General features: G+C 42.3%; 1 protein-coding gene and 1 long non-coding RNA gene across 3 annotated transcripts in view; one reads left to right on the top strand and one right to left on the bottom strand.

Moving 5' to 3' along the window:
* CSMD1 (CUB and Sushi multiple domains 1) overlaps positions 1-21199 on the bottom strand; it is a 1569742-nt gene that overhangs the window by 467603 nt on the left and 1080940 nt on the right. The gene's annotated exons all lie outside the window — the stretch shown is intronic.
* On the top strand, positions 4818-7870 carry LOC142864128 (uncharacterized). Its single transcript, XR_012914702.1, has 3 exons — positions 4818-4904; positions 7543-7673; positions 7784-7870. It is a non-coding gene; the product is annotated as an uncharacterized LOC142864128 (long non-coding RNA).

Here is a 21199-nt window from a genome sequence, read left to right as displayed (position 1 = left end):
TTGGCAGGATAAGACAGGCGTCCACAGCACAGACGGGCCACGACAGAGATGGTGTGTCCAGTTGTCAGAGGGGAGAGGAGCCACGCGGGCCTTGACACTGGGCCATGACAGGACGATTTTTATTTCAAGTGGTAGAAGATACTGAAAGACAGCTGTTCTGCAGGCGTGCTTAACCGAGGGAGGGACGTGCTTGAATGACATCTTCGGAACTCAGTGATGTATAGTCTTCACAACAGCGTGAGGCTTCAAAGGTAAGATTCATCAGGTAAGAGTTGCCTGCAGCCAAATTGCCCTGGAATTAACAGTGAGTTCCGCGAAATGACAACATGGTCCATTATGCGCAGCCTCAGAATGGGAGGTTGGTATTTTCCTTCTCATTGTCACTGGGGACTAAAATGATCTGTACTGTTTAAGCTTTCCCTCTCCCCCCCCCCAAAATCTCTCTATCTTAAATATATGAATGTCAAGATGCATTCTTTTTGCCTGGCAACAGCAATACAGGAAAATGCAGGCACGCGCAAAACCAGAGTCCAACAGAAGCACAGGTGGTGAGGACCAGCAAGGTGGACAGAAGAGGAGGTGAGGGGCTGATGCTGTCGATGGCTGGGAATTTGGAGAGCAGAACTCATTTGTCAGAGGCGGGTGCCGTACCTTCCATTTGACACAGGACAAATTCACTTTACAAAGAGGCTCTCCTGCAGAAGATGTTTGTGAACAGCTGGCAGACTTGTGGGTCGGATTCAAGAAGAAAGAGGGGTTCAGACATAAGTTTGGCAGGTGTAGGGTCAAATGCTTTGTACAAACTTTCCGCAATCTGACCTTAAACCTCTAACCAACAGACAGGTTAGGTGAGTTGAAGTTTTTATCTTAAAGTTGAAACTTTTGGCTTTATAGAATGTGTCTCCTGACCCAGGTCCACTCAACCAAGCTTCCGACTTGTAGAAATGGTCGTATTTCCTCCCCTTTCTCTGTGGTGATCAGTTACACTACCATACATTTTTTAGTTGCATTTTTTTGCAATATGAAAAGAAACTAAAATAATTCAAAAACAAAACAAAAAATAGGCTAAATGAAACCCAAAGAAAAATAAGAAAGTCATCATCCTCTTTCACTGATTTCAAAGTATATCATTTTAAAGGGGTTGATGCAGTTTTAGGGGTTTATCAAGTGCTAACTATTTCATCATCTTCCTTTAATCTTGTTATCTAGGGTGAAATCTCTCTAAGAACAGGGATCTTACAATCATAAGTTTGTAGATCTTGACAGAAAAGAGATTAATTTATCATCTGTTTTCATCAGATTTTTAAGCATATGAGCATTATATTTAAACCAAAGGACTCTAAACCATAACTCGCGACACAGACAGAACCCTAAGGTTCTCCTGATGGCGTTTGCCCCAAAGGACAAATTATTATCTTGCCCTCTTTAAATCGGAGTGTGTGTCAACGTTTAGAATATGCTCATACATTCTGGCTACCACATGTCAGAAAGAGCATGAAAAATTCAGCACTGTGCTTGTACCCGAGCACGAGAGCTGTTCAGCATTCCAGCAGAGTGTAAGCGGCTTAGACAATGCCCAGTCTCAAAATTTAGATTATATGCACAAAAATAAATAAATCATATTAAAAACAAAGATAACAACTACTCACATCTCATCCATTCCTAATTATGTTTTTACATCTGGCTATGTTCTGCTACAGACCTGTCTGCAGGATTTGTGACAGAGCAGAGTGTTGCTGGTCATCTCTTCCCAAACCTGTGTCCGGCCACGGCAGGCTGACAGCTCGGAACTGTCCATGGTGGGAATAGCTAAACAGTGCACATTGGGAAAGGCTATAAATCAGGCTCTTCTCCTGAAAGAACCAATTGTTACACATTTATTTGCCACCAAGCAGAATAGACCTAGAGACAGACCTCCCTCTCTTTCTTCCAGACCCCAATCCCTGGCTTTCATTCTTGAAAAGCCTTTGCCAAGCTTTCCACCCCAAGAGGAAGCAGTGCTTTCTTTCCTCCTTATTCCCAGGCCCGCTTGCAAGCGCTTATATTACAGCACTCACCACACCTTACTTATTTAACATTTATTCCATCTTTCCCTCTAGAAAGCGGGCACTTAGCAATAGGCTACATTGTAGACATTCAGTAAACATTTACTGAATTAATAATAAGTATAAACTAATGTATAGTATGAGGAGATGAAAGGAGACTCTTGTGCTATTAGGTGAACAGGATTCAGACCCTAACATCTGGAAAGGCTGAGATGGGGAGAAGATAACCATCCAATCGCACATACATGTGTGCATAAACTGGAATGAAGATTTCTGCATGCATTCCCATCAGATATCTGTTCTCCACCCTCTTCCTTCCTGACTTCAGATCCTCTACAATGCAGCACAACAGGTGGATTGAAAATTATCCAGGCACCAAACAAAAAACTTGTGACTCCATTATTTGGTATAGGACAATTACTTAATAAGGATGCAGGGATGAAAACACTTGAAGAAATAGCATCTTCTCCCCTTAGTCTCTGGGCACAACTTGGCCTTGGCCCCATGACAGGGAAGGACCTGTCTGACAATCTGCAGGGTCATGATGCTCATGCACATTTCACAAGAGAAAGCATTTCCATCTGCAGTATCTCACAAAGAGCCTGTTCCCTTAGTACGTACACACTTGGTTCAGAAGTTAATTTTAACTTGAATAACTCAGGTTGTTTGACCTCAAGGGTGCTGGCACTTATACATAAAGTATTTATAATGTGAGTTATGTTTAACTTACGTCCAATCAGCCAGCTTTCTGCATAATATGAGCGTTGAATTTCAGTCCACAAAACTATTGGAGATATTCCCAAGAGAGTGAAGGCACAAACGTGCACAGTAGGCACCAGTGTGGGATGTGCCTATCTCTAGACAATGCCAGGTATCAGTGCTCACTAATGTTTTCAGTGAAGATTTTGAGACATTCTACCATCCTGAACTGTCTTCAGAATTATCAAAAGCGGAATGTATTATGGTGAGCTTCACTTTGTTAATCCATATGCAATGGATTAACATTGCATATGATCCATGTTAAGTTGTTGCAAATTGAATCACCAAAAATACCACCTTCACTGAATAAATCATAGGAAATATTTTATATTATGTGGTAGATTAACAGACTATCAATAGGTGAGCAGAAGTTATTGTTTTCTAAGCAGCTGCCATTGAAATCAACAATTCTTAAATAGATAATGCCATCATAGTTATTATTGTCATTATTATAACAAAGTAAAAATAATGGTTACTCCTAAAAATATTGTGCAGTGAACCATGATACAAGGCAATATAATAACATTACTAATTAAATGATTACCATGTGTCAACCACTGTATTAAGTACTTCCGAAAAGTATCATAATACTACAGATGTTAGACCTCATTAACCCCATTTTACAGATCATACAATTGAGTCAAGGAGATTGGATTTTCCTGTTCATACAGCCAGGAGGCGCAGAGAGTGGGATGAGATCCCACCTTGCTGACCCCAAAGCCCATGTCCTTCATCCTGACTTTACTCTTCAGAGTAAATAAAAGGTGACTAAGGTTTTTAAAGAGATGAAACAAATCTCCAATGAAGATGCACTACAGTCCTCAGGGCACTTCACACCAAAGATCATCCTTCAAAGTTGAAAAAGATTGTAGAAAAAAAATTAAAAGAGAATTTTTTTACATCCTAGAAGATAATGAATATATACAACACTTTACCTCTTTAGGGTGTAAGCATAGAAAAATCAATAAAGTTAAAATCAATCTGCCTGGAAGATTCTTAATGCATAGGAGTCTAGGGCTTTCAGGATCTGGCTCGGGACCTGTGTTTCTGAAACTTGACAAACACTGTCTCCCACAAAACACCTCTGTGGAAAGAGATGCGGTGGCGTTCTCCTGGCTTGCCCTATTGTTCTTCAATGGCCATGTCTCCACGTTCTTTCCTAGTGGCCCCTTTTCTCCTTGCATAAGGGTCTGTAGCACCTCTGGGTCTTCACTGACCCGGTCTGCGTACATGCACCACTCCCTTCTCCCAGCGGGAATGACAATGTTAGCTACGTCTTAGCCTAGCACCCATATTATCACTGCATGCCGCCTCCAGAATAAGGACCCCATAATGTGAGGCTGAGGCTGCTACTTTGTTTGTTTGTCTGTTCACGAACAAATAAAGAGCCCTGGGTGAAAAGACCAAACACCTAAGAGGAGGTGGTTGCTATGGGTTGGATGTTTGTGTAGGAAGGAATTGTTTGATTAACACCCGCCTCTCTTAATCAAATACATATATTTTCTGATATATCTTAAGACACCAGGAAGTAAACTAGGCTTAACTTCCAGAAACCATTTATTTCTATGGATGACTTTAAATGCTTGTTTTCAGACATTCTCAAGAGCACACATTTTCTTCTTTGACTTAGCTATACCTGGGATAATCAGTTTATTTTCTTCTGCTCAATTTTATACTGGTTTCCTCTTTTGTCCCTAAATATCAGCTATGGAGTTACAGGGGTGTAGCTTGATCCCTGGGATGGTATTGGAAAGTGGGGCTTTCGGGAGGTGATGATCGTTAGATGAGGTCATGAGGGTGGAGACCCCGTGACCTCATAAAAGGAGGAAAAGGCCAGAGCTCTCTGCACCAGGTGAGGACACAGTGAGAAGGCGGCGTCTGCAAACCAGGAAGCGGCCCTCCCCAGGCATGGAATCTGCGGGCACCTTGACCACGCACTTCTGGTCTCCAGGACTGGGAGAAATACACATGTACACTTGCAGCTGCTCTGTCTGTGCTGTTTTGTTATGGAAGCCAGAGCTGCCTAAGACAGTGATGTTTCCGCTTTGTGAAGACTTATCATCTGTCTGAGGCTAACCTCTGTTATTCCTGCTCCTGCGAGTGAGTTCTCTCTCAGCACCATGTGGTCATCCCAAGTAAATCATCCGGGTCACTGTCCCAGCCTGCCACCTGCCGTCCTCCCTGCCCAAGGACACAGTGAGAGTCTCCTGTTTTGGCCGTAGTATCTTATCATTTATGACATACAGAGACATAGGAAGGAATCATTTGATTAACACCTGCATCTCTTAATCAAATACATATGTTTTCTGATATATCTTAAGATAACCAGGAAGTAAACTAGGTTTAAGTTCCAGAAAAACATTTTTGTCTACGGATGACCTTAAATGTTTGTTTTCAGACATTCACAGGATCACGCACACTTTGTTTTCTTCTTTGCCTTGGCTATACCTGGGGATAATCAGTTTATTTTCTTTTGCTCCATTTCATACTCTTTTCCTCTTTTGTCCTTAGTGTGCTATGTAGAGAAAAAAACAGCAGCCCTGGAGTCACAGGGGTGTAGCTTGATGCCTGGCCCTGAGCACCTTCCAGCTGTGTGGCCCAGGGCAAGATCCTTAAGCTAAGTGTTCCTTCCTGAAAAAGCCGAGAGGCAGGCCTGCCTGGTAGGACAGATGTCACAGCAAGAGATGACAGCACGAACTCCAAGTGCCACGCTTGGCACATCATAGGCACCTGATAAACGTTAACAGTAGTCATGTAAAATTATTTCATTTTATATTGCATTGAATTTCATATATTGCCTGAAAACCTTTCGTATCTCAGAAGCATGTTGATCTCAAACACACACTAACAGTAAGTCTGCCCTCCCAGACCCTTACAATCAGGGGTGATATAGGGAACCTGCCTCCTGAAAAGGCTGATTTGAGCCTGTGGGTGGTCAACACACACACATACATACGCGCACACACACACATAAACACACACAAACACACACACATGGACAAAGTGCACTAATCATACTCAATATTCTAAAGGTCAGTGTGCATTTCTATTGACCATGAGATAATTGAAATAGGTATATGAGTTCATATAAATAAATTAATAAACATAATAAAAGTGTCCATAAAAGTATAAGATTAATAGTGTGCATCGAATATTTCTCTCCCAGAAGTTATTGTTCAAACTAATGATTCATGTAACAAAATGACTTAATAACCAAACAGAGCCATTTGTAAGTAATTCTTGAACACACATAAAATCATTTCCCTCCTATACAAGAGAACACACTGAGGCCAACGTACCCTCCCATCGCAAGGGAAGGGAATCTGCTGGTGATCCCATAACTCAGGCTGCTGGGCCCGGGCTGAGTCAACCCACAGATCCACGCGCCAGAGAGGACGCGGCGTCCTCAGGTGACCAGCCTCAGGGGACGCGCCAGAGAAGACGCGGCGTCCTCAGGTGACCAGCCTCAGGGGACGCACCAGAGAGGACGCGGCGTCCTCAGGTGACCAGCCTCAGGGGACGCACCAGAGAGGACACGGCGTCCTCAGGTGACCAGCCTCAGGGGACGCGCCAGAGAGGACGCGGCGTCCTCAGGTGACCAGCCTCAGGGGACGCGCCAGAGAGGACGCGGCGTCCTCAGGTGACCAGCCTCAGGGGACGCGCCAGAGAGGACGCGGCGTCCTCAGGTGACCAGCCTCAGGGGACGCGCCAGAGAGGACGCGGCTTCCTCAGGTGACCAGCCTCAGGGGACGCACCAGAGAAGACCCGGCGGCGTCCTCAGGTGACCAGCCTCAGGGGACGCACCAGAGAGGACACGGCGTCCTCAGGTGACCAGCCTCAGGGGACGCGCCAGAGAGGACGCGGCGTCCTCAGGTGACCAGCCTCAGGGGACGCGCCAGAGAGGATGCGGCTTCCTCAGGTGACCAGCCTCAGGGGACGCGCCAGAGAGGACGCGGCTTCCTCAGGTGACCAGCCTCAGGGGACGCACCAGAGAAGACCCGGCGGCGTCCTCAGGTGACCAGCCTCAGGGGACGCGCCAGAGAAGACACGGTGTCCTCAGGTGACCAGCCTCAGGGGACGCGCCAGAGAGGATGCGGCTTCCTCAGGTGACCAGCCTCAGGGGACGCACCAGAGAGGACGAGGCGTCCTCAGGTGACCAGCTTCAGGGGACGCACCAGAGAAGACACGGCGTTCTCAGGTGACCAGCCTCAGGGGACGCACCAGAGAAGACCCGGTGGCGTCCTCAGGTGACCAGCCTCAGGGGACGCACCAGAGAAGACCCGGCGGCGTCCTCAGGTGACCAGCCTCAGGGGACGCACCAGAGAAGACACGGCGTTCTCAGGTGACCAGCCTCAGGGGACGCACCAGAGAAGACGCGGCGTCCTCAGGTGACCAGCCTCCGGGGTCAACAGCGGAAGGGCTTGGAGATGACTCTGATTGCACTGAGCATAGGACTGACTGGCCACCTTGGTTTAGAGCCACTCTTTCAAGCATAACCTCTAGCTGTTGACAGAAAAGGAGTTCTAGCACTTAGGGTTTTTCTGCCAGAGCTGAGGAATTTCACCTATTTTGTTCCAGAACGTCTGTAACTCCGAAACTGCAATAATACAGACTTCTATCCAGAACGAGCATGCAATTTTTAAACTAGCAAATGACATACAGCTCAGTCTTTCAATGCAATTCTCTAACTCGGGACAACCTTGTTTTATCCATTTGACCCTTTTTCTTCCATTATCAGATATCATCTCCCCCAAAACGGCTCTTTGACTAGGACAAAGGAAGAGGGGAATAAACTTGAGAAACAGAAAAGCCGGCTCAGTAAACCAACTAACCGTCTCCACTGGGTGTCACCTGTCTTCAAGGCGTCCTGTAAGTGTTTAAGGACAAAACGGTCCCGGGACTGGCCTGTGGGTGCAGGAGAGGGTGGGCCAGCAAAGACAGAGCTCTTTCATTTTGCTCACTTATTTATTCCTTCGCAGAATCACGAGTGAGCATGGCATCCTTGTCACTTCTTCTCTAAAGCAATTACACGTAATGATGTGAGACTGCCTGCCTAAAGGGAATTCGGAATTATAATACAAGCATTTCTGCAGCGCTGTTGATACGCGCCCGTCAGCACTCTTCTAACCTGGGGTGGGGTGCATTTTTGCACAGTGTGGAAGGATCATTTTGAGTCAAAATAAAAATGAAATATTTTTAAAGCACTTTTTTTGAATATCATTTCTGTGCCAGGTCTTCCGCTAAAAACATTTGCCTACTCTGTTAATTTAATACCTGTAATTATCTTGCGGGGTTGTCATCTCTTTTCCACATGAGAAAAAAAAAAGAGGCTCAGTGATTTACCAAAGCACCTACAACTAGTGGGCTGGAGTCAAACCCAGGTCTTTAGATGTGAAACTTCAGGTTTTTCCAGTTAAATCACATCTGCTTTGCTTTGGCTTGATACCAAAATGCTTTTCCAGTCATTTTAAGAAGTAAAGAATTTTCATGAATTTTAAGCTAGCAGTTTGTGTATTTTTATTTGATGTTATTCACTGATTTAAAAATGACTACTAGAATACTAAGTTATAGAAAATTTGGAAGGTTTTGTTTCAGGTGAGGGAAACCATGACCTAAGGCATGAGAACACATTGCAATGATTAATTTAACACCAAATGGACAAAGTCTTTCTACTTTAATTTATAGATGGTTTACTTTAAACATGGAGAATAAACAACTTCAAATATATATATATATATTTTTTCATTAGAATGACCCTTTAGTACTTAACATTCTTATTTAGATGTAGATTTTAAAATTTTCCTGCTTGCCAAATTATGAGCATAAGTTTTACCTTTTTTATGTGCCATCTAAAAACAAATTGCACCATCTCCTCCTGTATTGATCACTGTTGAACCCAATCACAGACCTTGATACAGGAAGTAAAATAGATTCATGATATTATTGCAGCAGAATATTACTCAACCTCATTCTGAATGCTATAGATCATATTCCAAACTCTAGTATTTCCATCAGAACATTTATTACATTAATAATTCTTACATATTTTATTGCAGTCCTAAATTCTCTATTTGAAATTTGTAGCACTGTGGAGAAGGACTTGGCCAAAATTAACTATGAGATGACCTTTGGAATAAAGTGTGCTAAGCACGTTAATTCTGAAACCAACATTTTTAGTGTCTGGAGAGCTCCACTTAGAAGGCTCAACATAATCCAAGCCCACTTTTCCAAGCAAACATAGGATATCTCTTTATTATAAATCAATTTTATGGGCTTATTACATAAAATGTGTGGGAGGATTTTGGGAGTCAGTATTTCGATGTCCTTGTTCCAGGGACATTTAAATGGATTGATAAAATCTGATCCCAGGTTGCAAACGTGAAGCCATTGGTCTTGTTTCATACCAAAAATAGTGGCTACAAAATAAAGTTGCCTCAAAGCTAACTGTATCCACTAAGTCAAGTTTAACAAATCAGCAATCCGACTGTCCTTTCCACCGTAGAAACTCCTTGAATCTTCACTACACATCCTCATGTTATCATTTGAAATTAAGCTTGAGCTCACTGCTGTAAAATCAGAGTGTGGTTCATCCCTTGAATTATGGGCTTCATGGATCACAGCAGCGCCGTGGAATACAGGCTGGGAGAGGCACCGTTAAAAGATCTGCTGTTTGTACCTAACAGTGTGACTTTAGGGATGGGTCCCCAGTCTCTAAGCTTGTTTTCCCTTTATTTAAAACAGGGAGGTGAGGCTGCATCAGCTGCAAGGTCTGCTTCTGGCTTTGCTTCTTCTATTTATCTGCTGGTGAAAGAGTTAAGAACATGCCTCCCCAAAATATGCTGCTCTGGCTTATTTTGAATTAAAGGCACTTGAAAAAAAATAATAGTAGTTGCAAGAAGAGCACTCTGAACTTCATTCTATTTCTTAAAAGTAGGAGATAAAACTTCCACGTGAAAGACACTCTCCTTCTACCAAAAGAAAAGTGACGTTCTTATTATGAAGGAGAGAAAATTGAAGCTGAGGGAAATCTGTGCTCACAAACCTTGCTAAACTGGCCCTTACCCTCCTCTCTTCTCTGCGTGATGGGCCGTCACCCTTGCCCACACCCCTTGGCCGTATTGCACCTCACAGCCTGGGGTCACTTGTTCACCTCAGCACATAAGGATGGCTTCCAGCTACGTCTTTGGGTCTTTATTTCCTGGGAAGGGCTCTCAGGCCACCATGTAAAACTCATGTTAAATACCTCTGTTCCCCCAGGTTAGTCTTACGTTAATTTAAAACTCGCACCCTAAGAAGGTGCAGGTGGAGTTTCCTCTCTCCTGCATTGATGCAGCTAGAAATGCTGAAAGGCAGCATCTTTCCCATGCATGTGTAGAAGACGCTCGCTCAGACGCACAAAAGCATTGGGAAGAGAGGCGTCGGTCAGTGCTGCTGGGCTGGGTGTGAGAAAATCATGGGGACGTAGCAGCATCAGACACAAAATACCCAAGGCATGTCTGAAAAAATACAGTAGACTGTACGAATTTAAATGCATCCACGCGAGCATGACTTAAGCAAGCTTCCCTTCTTTTTTTTTCCTCAAAAGCGGCACTTTTTATTTATTTATTTTTAAATTTCAGGATATTATGAGGGTGCAAACGTTTCGGTTGCATATATTGCCTTTGCACAGCCCAAGCCAGAGCTACAAGTGTGTCCGTGCCCCAGACAGTGCACTCCACACCCATTAGTTGTGAATTTACACTTGAAGGCACCACTTTGCAGCTCCTAGAAAGGCACCTTGTATCCTAGTTTCACCACAGCAGTTCCACCTTAGCCCTCTTGTTGGTAAAGGCAGCTTAACATTTGTACCAGAGCAAAACAAAACAAAACAAAACAAAACAAAGTTACAGTTTGGACCATGGGTCCTCAAACTACAGCCTGCAGGCCACGTGGGGCCCGCCGAGGACATTTATCCGGCCCGCTGGGTGTTTTTGCTGCCGCCGCCTGTCCTGCTTAGCAGCGACTCGTCCCGGGCCACAGTGCGCACGTGTGGAATGTGCGCCGCTCTCTCCAGCAGCCCTCCAACGGTCTGAGGGACGGTGACTGGCCCCCTGTTTAGAAAGTTTGAGGACCCTGGACAATGAGGACAACAGTTATCCTGTGTGTGACGGGTGATGAGAACACCCGCCCTATTGACAGGCTGGGAAGACCTCCCTTTTCTATCACGGCACGTGATGGGACAGGGAGACCGTGTCCAAAAGGACATTCGACTCTGCATTTCTGACTTTAGGCTATGAAACTTGCCTTTCAAATAAATTATGAAAGGAGGGCCATCAGCGAGAAAACGGCAAAACAAGGAGATCTATTTACAAAAGGCATCTGTCTCCGTTTTTTATTTTCCCTACTTTCCCTCTGGATATCCACCTTTTAAAGGCTTATTTTTTCTTCCGGTTTCGATACAGGGCTCTCCGAGGTGTCCCTTTGAAGATGTCAGCAGGGACTGAGCACCTTGTCCTTGCTCATTTGTGCTGAAAGCCGCAAGCTGCAGCTCCCTAATCCCACCACTCCACTTACCAGCCGGTGGCCTTTGGAATCACTCAACTGTCTTGAAGACAGCAGGGCTCTGAGTAATGGCCGAGTCCAGCCTGTAAAAACCCTCGATCTTTGCTCCACTTAAGACACTTAAGAGAGAGAAAGACAGTCTTGCTCCCTGGGTCCACACGTGTTTTCCACCCAGATGGGAGCAGATCCATCTCCCTCATGGGGGGCTGGGCGGGAGCCAACACCCCTCTGCACCTTCTAGTCGTCCTTTTCTTCCTTCTCCACCATCCCCTTTGCTTATCTGAATTTTAAGGCTTCTCCCTGTTATAAGGGCTTCTCCCCACACATTTTTAGTGTAACCCAGGTGGATTTCTTCTCTCACTGAATCTGCTTCTTTGTGTTTCGTAGGGAGCGCAGCATGCTGGGGCCATGGGGCACTCAGTCTGCTTGTCCGCTTAGAAATAATACAACACCTGATATCTAGGGACATAAACATACGTAAGAGTGCTGGGCATAAGTTGGACACAATGCATAGTTGTTGTATGAATGAGTGAATAGATATAAGTGAATAGTATAATTGTATTCAAAATTACAAATATTGTCTCTCTTATTTTGAAATGGAATAGAATAGAGGTGGAAAGCACCAATTTTCAATGGCCTACATCTTATAAATGCCAGTAGAAAGTTTAATCATCAATGATATTTATAAAGGAGGGATAGTGTACTATGTGGACATGTGTCACATTCAGATTTTAGACCCTGAATCTGCTATGTGATTTTAGGCAAAGCACGGGACCTGTGTGTCTCAGTTTATTAATATAATTCCCACTAAGAAGAACTGTAAAAAGTACTCGTTATAATACATGTAAACTTTGTTACAATGTATGTGCTTAATACATATTAGCAACTATTTATATTAAATAATTTTTATTTGTACAATGAAATACTGGAGGAAAAAGGTACTTGGGAAAAACATACACATTTTAGATTTTCTAGTGAACTGAAATTTAGTGGCATTCCTGCAAGATTTCTCTAGGTTATTCTGAATGTATCTTTCCTCTTCGATGTAAAAAAAAATATCACATTTTGAAAGTTGTGAGTGAAACTATAGCATGACACAGACTCTGACTTGCTACAAAGAATGGAGAATATTATAATTCTATAGTCATCTATACCGTCTGGTTCGGAGAACCCAGTAACAGGCCAATGTCCACATGGTCAAAAGATCCTTACCAAGGAGCAAAGGACATTTGACACATAGTCTTTTCAACAAACGGTGCTGAAACTCTGCACAGGCACATGCAAAAATAAAAAATTAATCCAGACATAGATGTTATACTCTTCACAAAACTTTACTCAAAATGAATCGTGGACCTAAATGTAGAACACAAAACTATAGAAGTCCTGAAAAGAAACATCAGAGGAAACCTAGATGATCTTGGATTTGGTGATGACTTTTTAGATACGACGACAAAGCCATGGCCCATTTAAGAAATGATAAGTTGGAATTCATTAAAATTAATATAAACACCTTTTTATTTCTCTGTGAAAGACACTGTCACAAAAATAAAAAGACAAGCCAAGAAGAGGAAGAAAATATTTGCAAAATATAGAAAAAAATAAACCTCTTAGAATTCAGCAATAAGAAACATTAAAAAAATAACCAAAAATGGGCAAAATACCTGGTCAGACACTTCACCAAAGGTAATATACCGGTGGCAAATTAGCACAGGAAGAGATGCTGTACACCTGCAGTCCCCAAACCCCAGACTGTGGACCGATACCAGTCTCTGGCCTGTTAGGAACCGGGCTGCACAGCAGGAGGTGAGCGCCAGGTGAGGGAAGCTTCACCTGTATTTACAGCTGCTCCCCACTGCTCACCTCACTGCCTGAGCTCCGCCTTCCCCCGACCCCCGCCTCCCATCCATGGAAACATTGTCTACCACGAAACTGGCCCCTGGTGCCAAAGAGCTTGGGAACTGCTACTTTCTGCTCAGTGCCGGGGGACTGTGCCTAACACCGGACTAAGCCACCCAGGCTGACCTAGTTAACTCTTGTCCTGGCCTTCTCACATGCCACACAAGCTTATGCCACCTGAGGTGCCAGAGTCACTGAGACAATGTTTGGGAATGAAAGGAACAGGAGGATGTTTGGACGTAGTTGTGGACGGATGCAGAGAGAGGCCAGAAACATAGACACGTGTTTTGCTCTCACTCTGCTTATACCATTTCCACTGTCTTCTACTCAAAGGGGAGTTTTCCTCATCGATTACTTCTTTGACATCCACCTAAGGAAGGTTCAGTTCATGCTTAGTCTGCCAAATGGTAACATTTAGAGTGCACCTGCTACGGGGCAGCCTGGTTCTAAATGGCGGCAAGAGGTGCCTCCTTGAGTCCTCACGCCGGCCGTCAGGTAAGTACTATAATTACCTGCCTCTGAAGGATGGAAAAGCACGAAGGGATTCTGGCAAAGTGCTAATCTATTCAGCGGTGGCACCGTGTTTCCAATCTAGTCAGCTCAGAAAGAATACGAGTTCTTAGCCAGGTATTTTCCCCAGCATTTCACGTGGATGTAGATGAAAACTAAAGTCACAAATAATCATATGAATGAAGCAATAAAGAGGTTATTCAAAGTCACCAGTAAATATTGGTCCATGCGTAATATTTTAGCTAGATGGAGTTCTTGGGTTACCAAACATAAAAGAATAATAAATTCCATCAAAACATGAGCCTTAAATTTTCCTGCCTTTGATAAAAATGTTTGAAACACTTTCTTCTGCACGTGGGTCAACTGTCACAGTTGGGTTCGGGGCTTCTCAACTTGTGGGGCAAAGCGGTGCCCATTCTTGTCACGAGGGGGACACCTTCCAAACAGGTTGTCAGTAATCAGGTGCTTTTCAAACGTTGTAAGTGTTTTTATACTAACATTAACTAGATTCTAAGTCAAGTGTGTTGCTAACACCGTTTGCATTCTCAGAATATTCTTTCACTCGCCTGTTTTTTGTTTTGTTTTGTTTTGTTTTTTTCCTTAAGAGATGTGGGGAATTGAAGGAAGGCTGAGAATTATATACATCCCTGGGCTGATTTCATCTTTGCCACCGTTTGTACTGAGCCACCCTTAAAATATTTTCTTGTTATATGAGACACTTCAATTTCTAAAAAAAAAAGGAACAGCAATATTTTTTATTTTATAAACTAGCAAAATTTTAAGCCATTAAATGGTTAGTTTAGTGACTCAAATGCATTGATGTCATTAAATGAATATCACATTAAAATAAAATAGAAGTCAGCCATGTTATTCGACTATCCTGTGTGTGTTTGTGTGCATGTGTGTCCGTGTGTGTGTGTGTGTGTGTGTGTGTGTGTGTGGCCCTTACAGACTTGTAGGGCAAAGATACTAGAGGAGCAGAAAGGTACCACAAGGCAGAGTACCTTTAAGACGCTACCAGAAGATCAGATTTATCTTATAGGTGTAACAAGACTTTGAAGACTTTGGAACATGGGCAGGGATATTAACACAATTAAAATTATAATGCCGTGGTGCTGAATTTGCAAATTGATGTCCTTTACCAAAAATACTGAACTCCCCAAAGGAAATGCTGAGTAAGAAAAAATGAAAAGTAATTACTCAAATTGTCTTGTATGCTAAGACTCATTTAAATAAAGCACACTCTAATTAATCCACTTAATAGATTGAATATTAATATAAGAATCCTAAGAAATACAAGTCTGGCTTTATCTTATGATAATTAGAGTTTATCACAGATACAGAAGAGAACAGTAAGAGAATATTTGTTCTTTTGTTTTCTGACAGATAAAAGAAAATCATTATTTCGAAATGACGATAGTACTAGAGGAAAATGTTGACATATTTTACAAGAACATCCAGAGAAGGGAGCTGAGTTTGTCATTTCATTGCAAAGGGGAGTGGAAACCAGAAATGGTCTTTATGCATTCAACCAAGGCTGGTTTAAATATGCCATTGTAACATAAAAAAAATGTGATGTAAAACTAAAATTAGCTCAAAATATGTCATAAATAATTTTTAAACAGATTCTAGCAAATTGTGTCTAAAATTAAACAAAATGACAATTTGGTTGGAAGGAAGAATTATAGCTAAACCCTATTCTAAGGACATTCAAAACATGGTAAACTGGATTTAGATTATAGATCAATCAGCAAAAAATACTTTTTAAATTTAAAATAGCATTTTTCATTTCACAGAAATTAACATTGTATTTTTTACATGTTATGTTCACTTAATGCGTTTGATATTCTTCTAATTATTTTCTTTCTCTTTAAGAAGAACAGACACATTAGCTCTTCCAAAAAGTACACTTTAAATATATGGGATTGTTTCTCCCCATATCAGAGATGTACAGAGGTTAGTGGAAGGACCTACTGTGTGTATATTTGCACACACACAAAAAGCTGTTTTTATTGTCTTGCAGGGAGGGAGATGAAAATTTTCTTACATATTGCTGATCTTGAATTTTTACTTAAAGCTATGATTTTCTCTGATACATAATGAATATACTTTATTTGGATGTCATATGGTTTATGTTATTCCATATGCCTCTCAAACTGACAGTTTAAACTATCAAATGGGCAATTGAAATGAACAAATTTGACTCCCTGCAAGTATCCCAATAATAATCGTAACATGCACTGCTTGCAAAATATGGCGCTCTCTCCAGCTCCAAAGCACTTTGCTAATTACTCAATTTGTTAATCTCGGCTTATCTCCTTGACTTGCCATGCACTTTCACATATCTTAAAACACAACTTATTTTTCTTCTCTGACATAAACTACTACTGAGTACATCTCTGCATCTGTTCTCTGTGAATGTAATGCAAACACATTGAGCTCAGGGATATGACCCAACAAATACTAAACTAAATAAATACAATCATCTACTGTGATTAAATTATCTCATTTAATCCAATTACTGTGGTAATTAATTTGGAGAGATCAATTTTAAAAAAAAAAAGTGAGCACTTTTGAAGATTAAAACATCATCATAACATGCTCCTAGTGATTTGCTTTAAGACTATATTCCATTTTGCAGACAAGACAAGAGAGTCATTAAGGGAAACAGAATGGTCTGTTTTCATCCTACAGCACAGGACAAAATTAAAGACCAAGCATATTGAAAAAAATCAATAGAAATTTGTAAAATATATGTCTTTTACTCTTCATCAATTGAATTAAACTTAATTTCCATATTTAAAATTCCTTTATTTCTATATGGTTCATTTGAACTCCTATGAAAAGGGATGTATGAAAGAGAACAGTTTATCTGTTGCTTTACCTATGCTGTACAGGCCACGTGAGCTATAGGATTGGGGCTATAAGCCAATATAGCACCCAGGATCATGGGTGCTGGTGAATGTGTGTCACTCTTCCATTCAGGGCAGATGCTCGCCAGCTTTGCTCTGCAAGACTGCAGGCTCAATGCGGTACTAGGTCTTCCTGCTTCTAAGAGCAACTGGAATCTATGTTTTCTTCTTAGATTGAAATTTTTCAGCTAAACAAGAGATTGGTTCTTCCAAAGACCCTCTGAAGAAGATGAAAAGACAAGCTACAGAGTTGGGAGAAAATATTTGCAAACCACATGTCCCACAAAGGCTAGTAGTTAGAGTATATAAAGAATCCTCAAATATCAATAAGAAAAAAATAATCCAAATAAGCAGTGCTACAAAATATATGAAGAAACATTTCACTGGAGAAGACATAAACACGGTCAATGGGGTCATAAAAAGGTGTTCAACACCATTAGCCATTAAGGAAACACAAATTAAGACCATGACCATAATGAGATATGACCAGTCCCCTATTAGGATGGCTAAAATGAAAAAAAAATTGTGATAACACCAAATGCTGGTGAGGATGTTGAGAACTTAGATTATATAAATATTGTTAGTAGGAAGGTAAAGTGGTATAGCCACTGTGAAAACTGGTTTTGCAGTTTCTCATAAAATTACATTGTAAATATTATATGACCCAACAATTACATCCCTAGGCATTGACCCTAGGGATGTGGGTCAATGTGTGTGGGTCAATTGTGACGAAAACACACATTTATGTGAAACCTGTGCAGAAATGTTTATGGACATTTCATTTGTAAGCAGTAAAAACTGGGCACAAAGCCAGTATCTTTGGTTGGGTCAATGATTAAACAAACTATGGTACACAATGATGTGGGACACCATGCACCAATTAAAAAAACAAAAGTATTGATTCTTGGAACAACCTGGATAGATCTCAGAGGAATTGTGCTAAGTGAAAAAGCCAATCACAAAAGGCAACATATTGCATGAGTCCATTTATATGACGTCCTTGAAATAACAAAATTATGGAGAACAGGTCAGTGGTAGACAGGTGGGGCCACAGAGGATAGCACAGGGGAGCGTGTGGTGCTGGACCTGGTCTGTGTCTTCACTGAGCCAGCAGTTATAGGAGTCTACATGTGGTACAGCTGCAGAGAACCACACACACGCGCACACTCACACTCACACAGGTGCATGTGAAACTCTTAGAAACTGAATAAACTCCATGGATGGCTGCTACATCTGTGTTCCAGTTTTTGATACTGTGCTATCTTTATATAAGACGTTACCATTCGGGTAAACAGGATGAAGCAAACGAGACGAGACCTTGTCGATGTTTGTTTTTGCAACTTCCTGTGAATCTATAATCATTATAACGTAAAAAGTTAAAAAAGTTAGTCTGGTGATCATTTGAAATATTTTGAAAGCTGTGCAGAGCACAGAACAGGGGAGCGGGTCTTCCAGGGTCTCCCGCGAGGCAGGTGGGGGCAGCTCACCAGCCCCTCCCTGAATCTCCAGAGACCACCGGAAGCGTCCCCGCCATGGGCTTTCCCTGAGTGAGGGAGCAGAACATGTTTCCTCTTCCCCTAAATATACAAAGCACCTACGCCTGTCCTTACATTTCCCACGTTACAGAACACTGATGACTTTCTGCAGAATTAAACATACATAATCAGAAAAAATCACCACTGGGTCAATATTGGCTCATTTATCTTGAAACTGCTTGTTCAGCGAGGCAGAGTTACCAGGTCTGGGCAAATCGATTTCCCCGTGGAAAACGGAAGTCAGTGTCGATTCCAGGATTCTGTGCCCCAGCAAAAGCACTTAATCCCAGACAAAACATTTTCTGTTTCCTCCTTACACCTTGAAATGTGTTCTAAATGAAGTGAGGAGGCTTAAAAGAATGTGTGTATTTTTTTTCTTTTCTGAATTCCCCTTGATAATCTGAGGACGCCTTGATTTTTAACTCTTATATGTCTTTCTATTGAGGTTACCTAATTTATCTGCTGCCTTGTGTATAGAAGGGGAAGCTTTAACTTAGCTGATGGAGGAGCCCCAGTGAGGAATTAGTCTAGTTTACAGAGTTGCTGCCTGAAATTTCTCGCTAACAAAGACTGGATCACGCCGGATGATTTAATTATCACAACCCAGCGGTTCCCTCTCCTGATGGCTGCTGGAATTAGTTTGGCTGGATTGGCACCAAACACTGATACTCCCAGACTCCTCCAGAGCTTCAGAGTTTTTCTCACCCAATTAATTATATAGGAAGACTGCGTAGGGACTGTGTAAGTTATTTCATTTTTATAAAATTCGATGAAAATTCATGTGATACATTGAGCTTCTAAAATCAAAAAAAAAGTTATGAGAAAATGCTAAAATCTACACTGTTTTTTCAGGTCTGCCCTCATCTCTAGATTGTTTCCCATTCACTGTTTGATCTGAAAGGATGCATTTTTTTTAGTCATTTTTGCAAGGTGAGTTGTTCCCTTTACTTATTCAATTATATTCTATAATTGTATGCTAAACCATTTAGGAAGCATTCACTTCCTGCTAGAGTTATAATTCAATTTAACCATCTAAATCCAGTCAGATGACATCTTGTTAAATGTTTGAACAGATCCTTTCTTCCCTGGTTATTTAAAAAAATTATATTATGCAAATAGTATGTTAAATAATTGATGTGCCACCTAGCTTTGCTTCTAGTTACCAATGATGCCTTTCTCCCCAAACGTATCCAGACAACAATCCCCTTCACAGCAAGGTTTTCCAAGGCATTTTAAAAGATATTTTAGCTCCCGTGGTGACAAAGGCCTATTTAGAAAAGGCAAGCATAATTTACTTACCTGATTTATGAAGCAATTCACACAATCTAGTATGCTCAGGCTACGTAGGGTTGGATCTTTGTTAAGAAAACAAGGATCTTTAACAATTGCAAAACTCCGAAATTATTACATTTTATGATGGAATAAAGTAGATGAGGGCAATTATCCCTCTTGTTTTATTAAATCTTGATACAGCTGTTAGAGGCTAATGGGGCCATTACTTTCCCTACTGTCAAAATCTGCTTTGAAGCGAGATCTAGCGCACGCGGTACGGGAGATCAGGCTCGTGGAATAGTGGCGCGCCTGTCTCCGTGGCTGCGGCGTGACAGACCTTTCAGTCTGCCCCCACTCAGACAAATCACTCGTCACTCAGACTGCAATAATGTCCCCAAACAAGCCCTGGCGATGAGAGGCACTTCTGGAAAATTAACAGCAAGCTCAGTATATTTAATAAATATTATTATGAAACAAAATATTTCTTTATTTTTTTTTCTTTTTGTAGATGGGCAAAGCTGATCATGTCGATTACTGACGATTATTCACATGGAGATTCATAGAACAAAACTGTATCCAGTCACTTGGGATTTATGGCCGGATGGAAACCCCAGTGAGAAGTGATTTCTAGAAAAAGTTTCTGAGCTTGAAACGGCACGAGAGTCATTTCCAGCTGATGAGGTCAGGGGACATGTCTGAGTCCTGTTCCCTGGGCTGGCGGGACGTCCAGGCAGCCCTCCAGGCTGGTCCACAGCCCCACTCTCCTCCACGCACGCTCACTCCCGCGCCCGCCTCACGCTCCGAGTCGGGGAAGCGCTTGGTGGACGGCAGGGCTGCGTTCCGCCACAGTTCTCCAAACGTCCCTCCTGGGAGCCAGCCGGTCCCAGCCATTGATTCGGTGCCCGATGGACTCCTTCGGCAGTGCCGTGGGGGAAATGAGTGGTGACGGGGTGTTTTCTGACTGGCACACAGAATTCAGATGGACAAGGAGTTTCTATTTACCAACAGCCACCGCCTCTTGAGAGAAAGTAGAAAATAAAGTGATTTCTCATAGTTTTAATGTTTCTCTCCATGAGATACATGTGATGATTCTAAGACTGCTGTGTTTTATGGACATGGATAAATCAATTATTTGTGCCTCTTTCATGGAGCACCTGGGCATGATCTTCTCTTAAGCGACGCCTAGCGCTCACGTCTATGAATAACCCGTCCCAGCTGTGGACGAGGCCCCGTGAGGAGCATTTGGCCACTTGCCTTGCCTGGCGCCTGCTGTCACCTGGCTATGCAGCGAGTCTGCACAACCCATGCGTTTCATTGCAGGGTAGTAAAGAAGACGAGCAGCCCTTCTCATCTGCCCCATGAGAGCTCTGTTGCTCGACATGAGAGATTGGGGCCAATGGCTCTAAAGGAAATAGAGTCACAAGAAATTCAGGATGGAATTCGGGGTTTGGAGAGTGATGATGATGTTCCAGAAGAAGACGACTTAACGATATTTGAATAAATGTAGACTGTTGTACCATACTTAAGGAAAAGAACACATCCCCTGAAAATAAGCCCTAGCGTGTCTTCTTGAGAAAAAATAAATATAAGTCCCTGTCTTATTTTCAGAAAAACACGGTAAGTATACACCCCAAAATAGAGCAAGTACCACAAGAACACAGAAATCGAGGTGGGCGAAGTGGGCAAGGTGTGTGAGATTTAGGTAGGTGACCAGTGAGAGTCTGCAAAG

This window comes from Microcebus murinus, chromosome 24, assembly GCF_040939455.1.
Source record: "Microcebus murinus isolate Inina chromosome 24, M.murinus_Inina_mat1.0, whole genome shotgun sequence".
In the NCBI taxonomy this organism is placed as follows: Eukaryota; Metazoa; Chordata; class Mammalia; order Primates; family Cheirogaleidae; genus Microcebus; species Microcebus murinus.
Note: the sequence above shows the minus strand (reverse complement) of the source record. Positions and strands in the feature narration are given on the sequence as shown.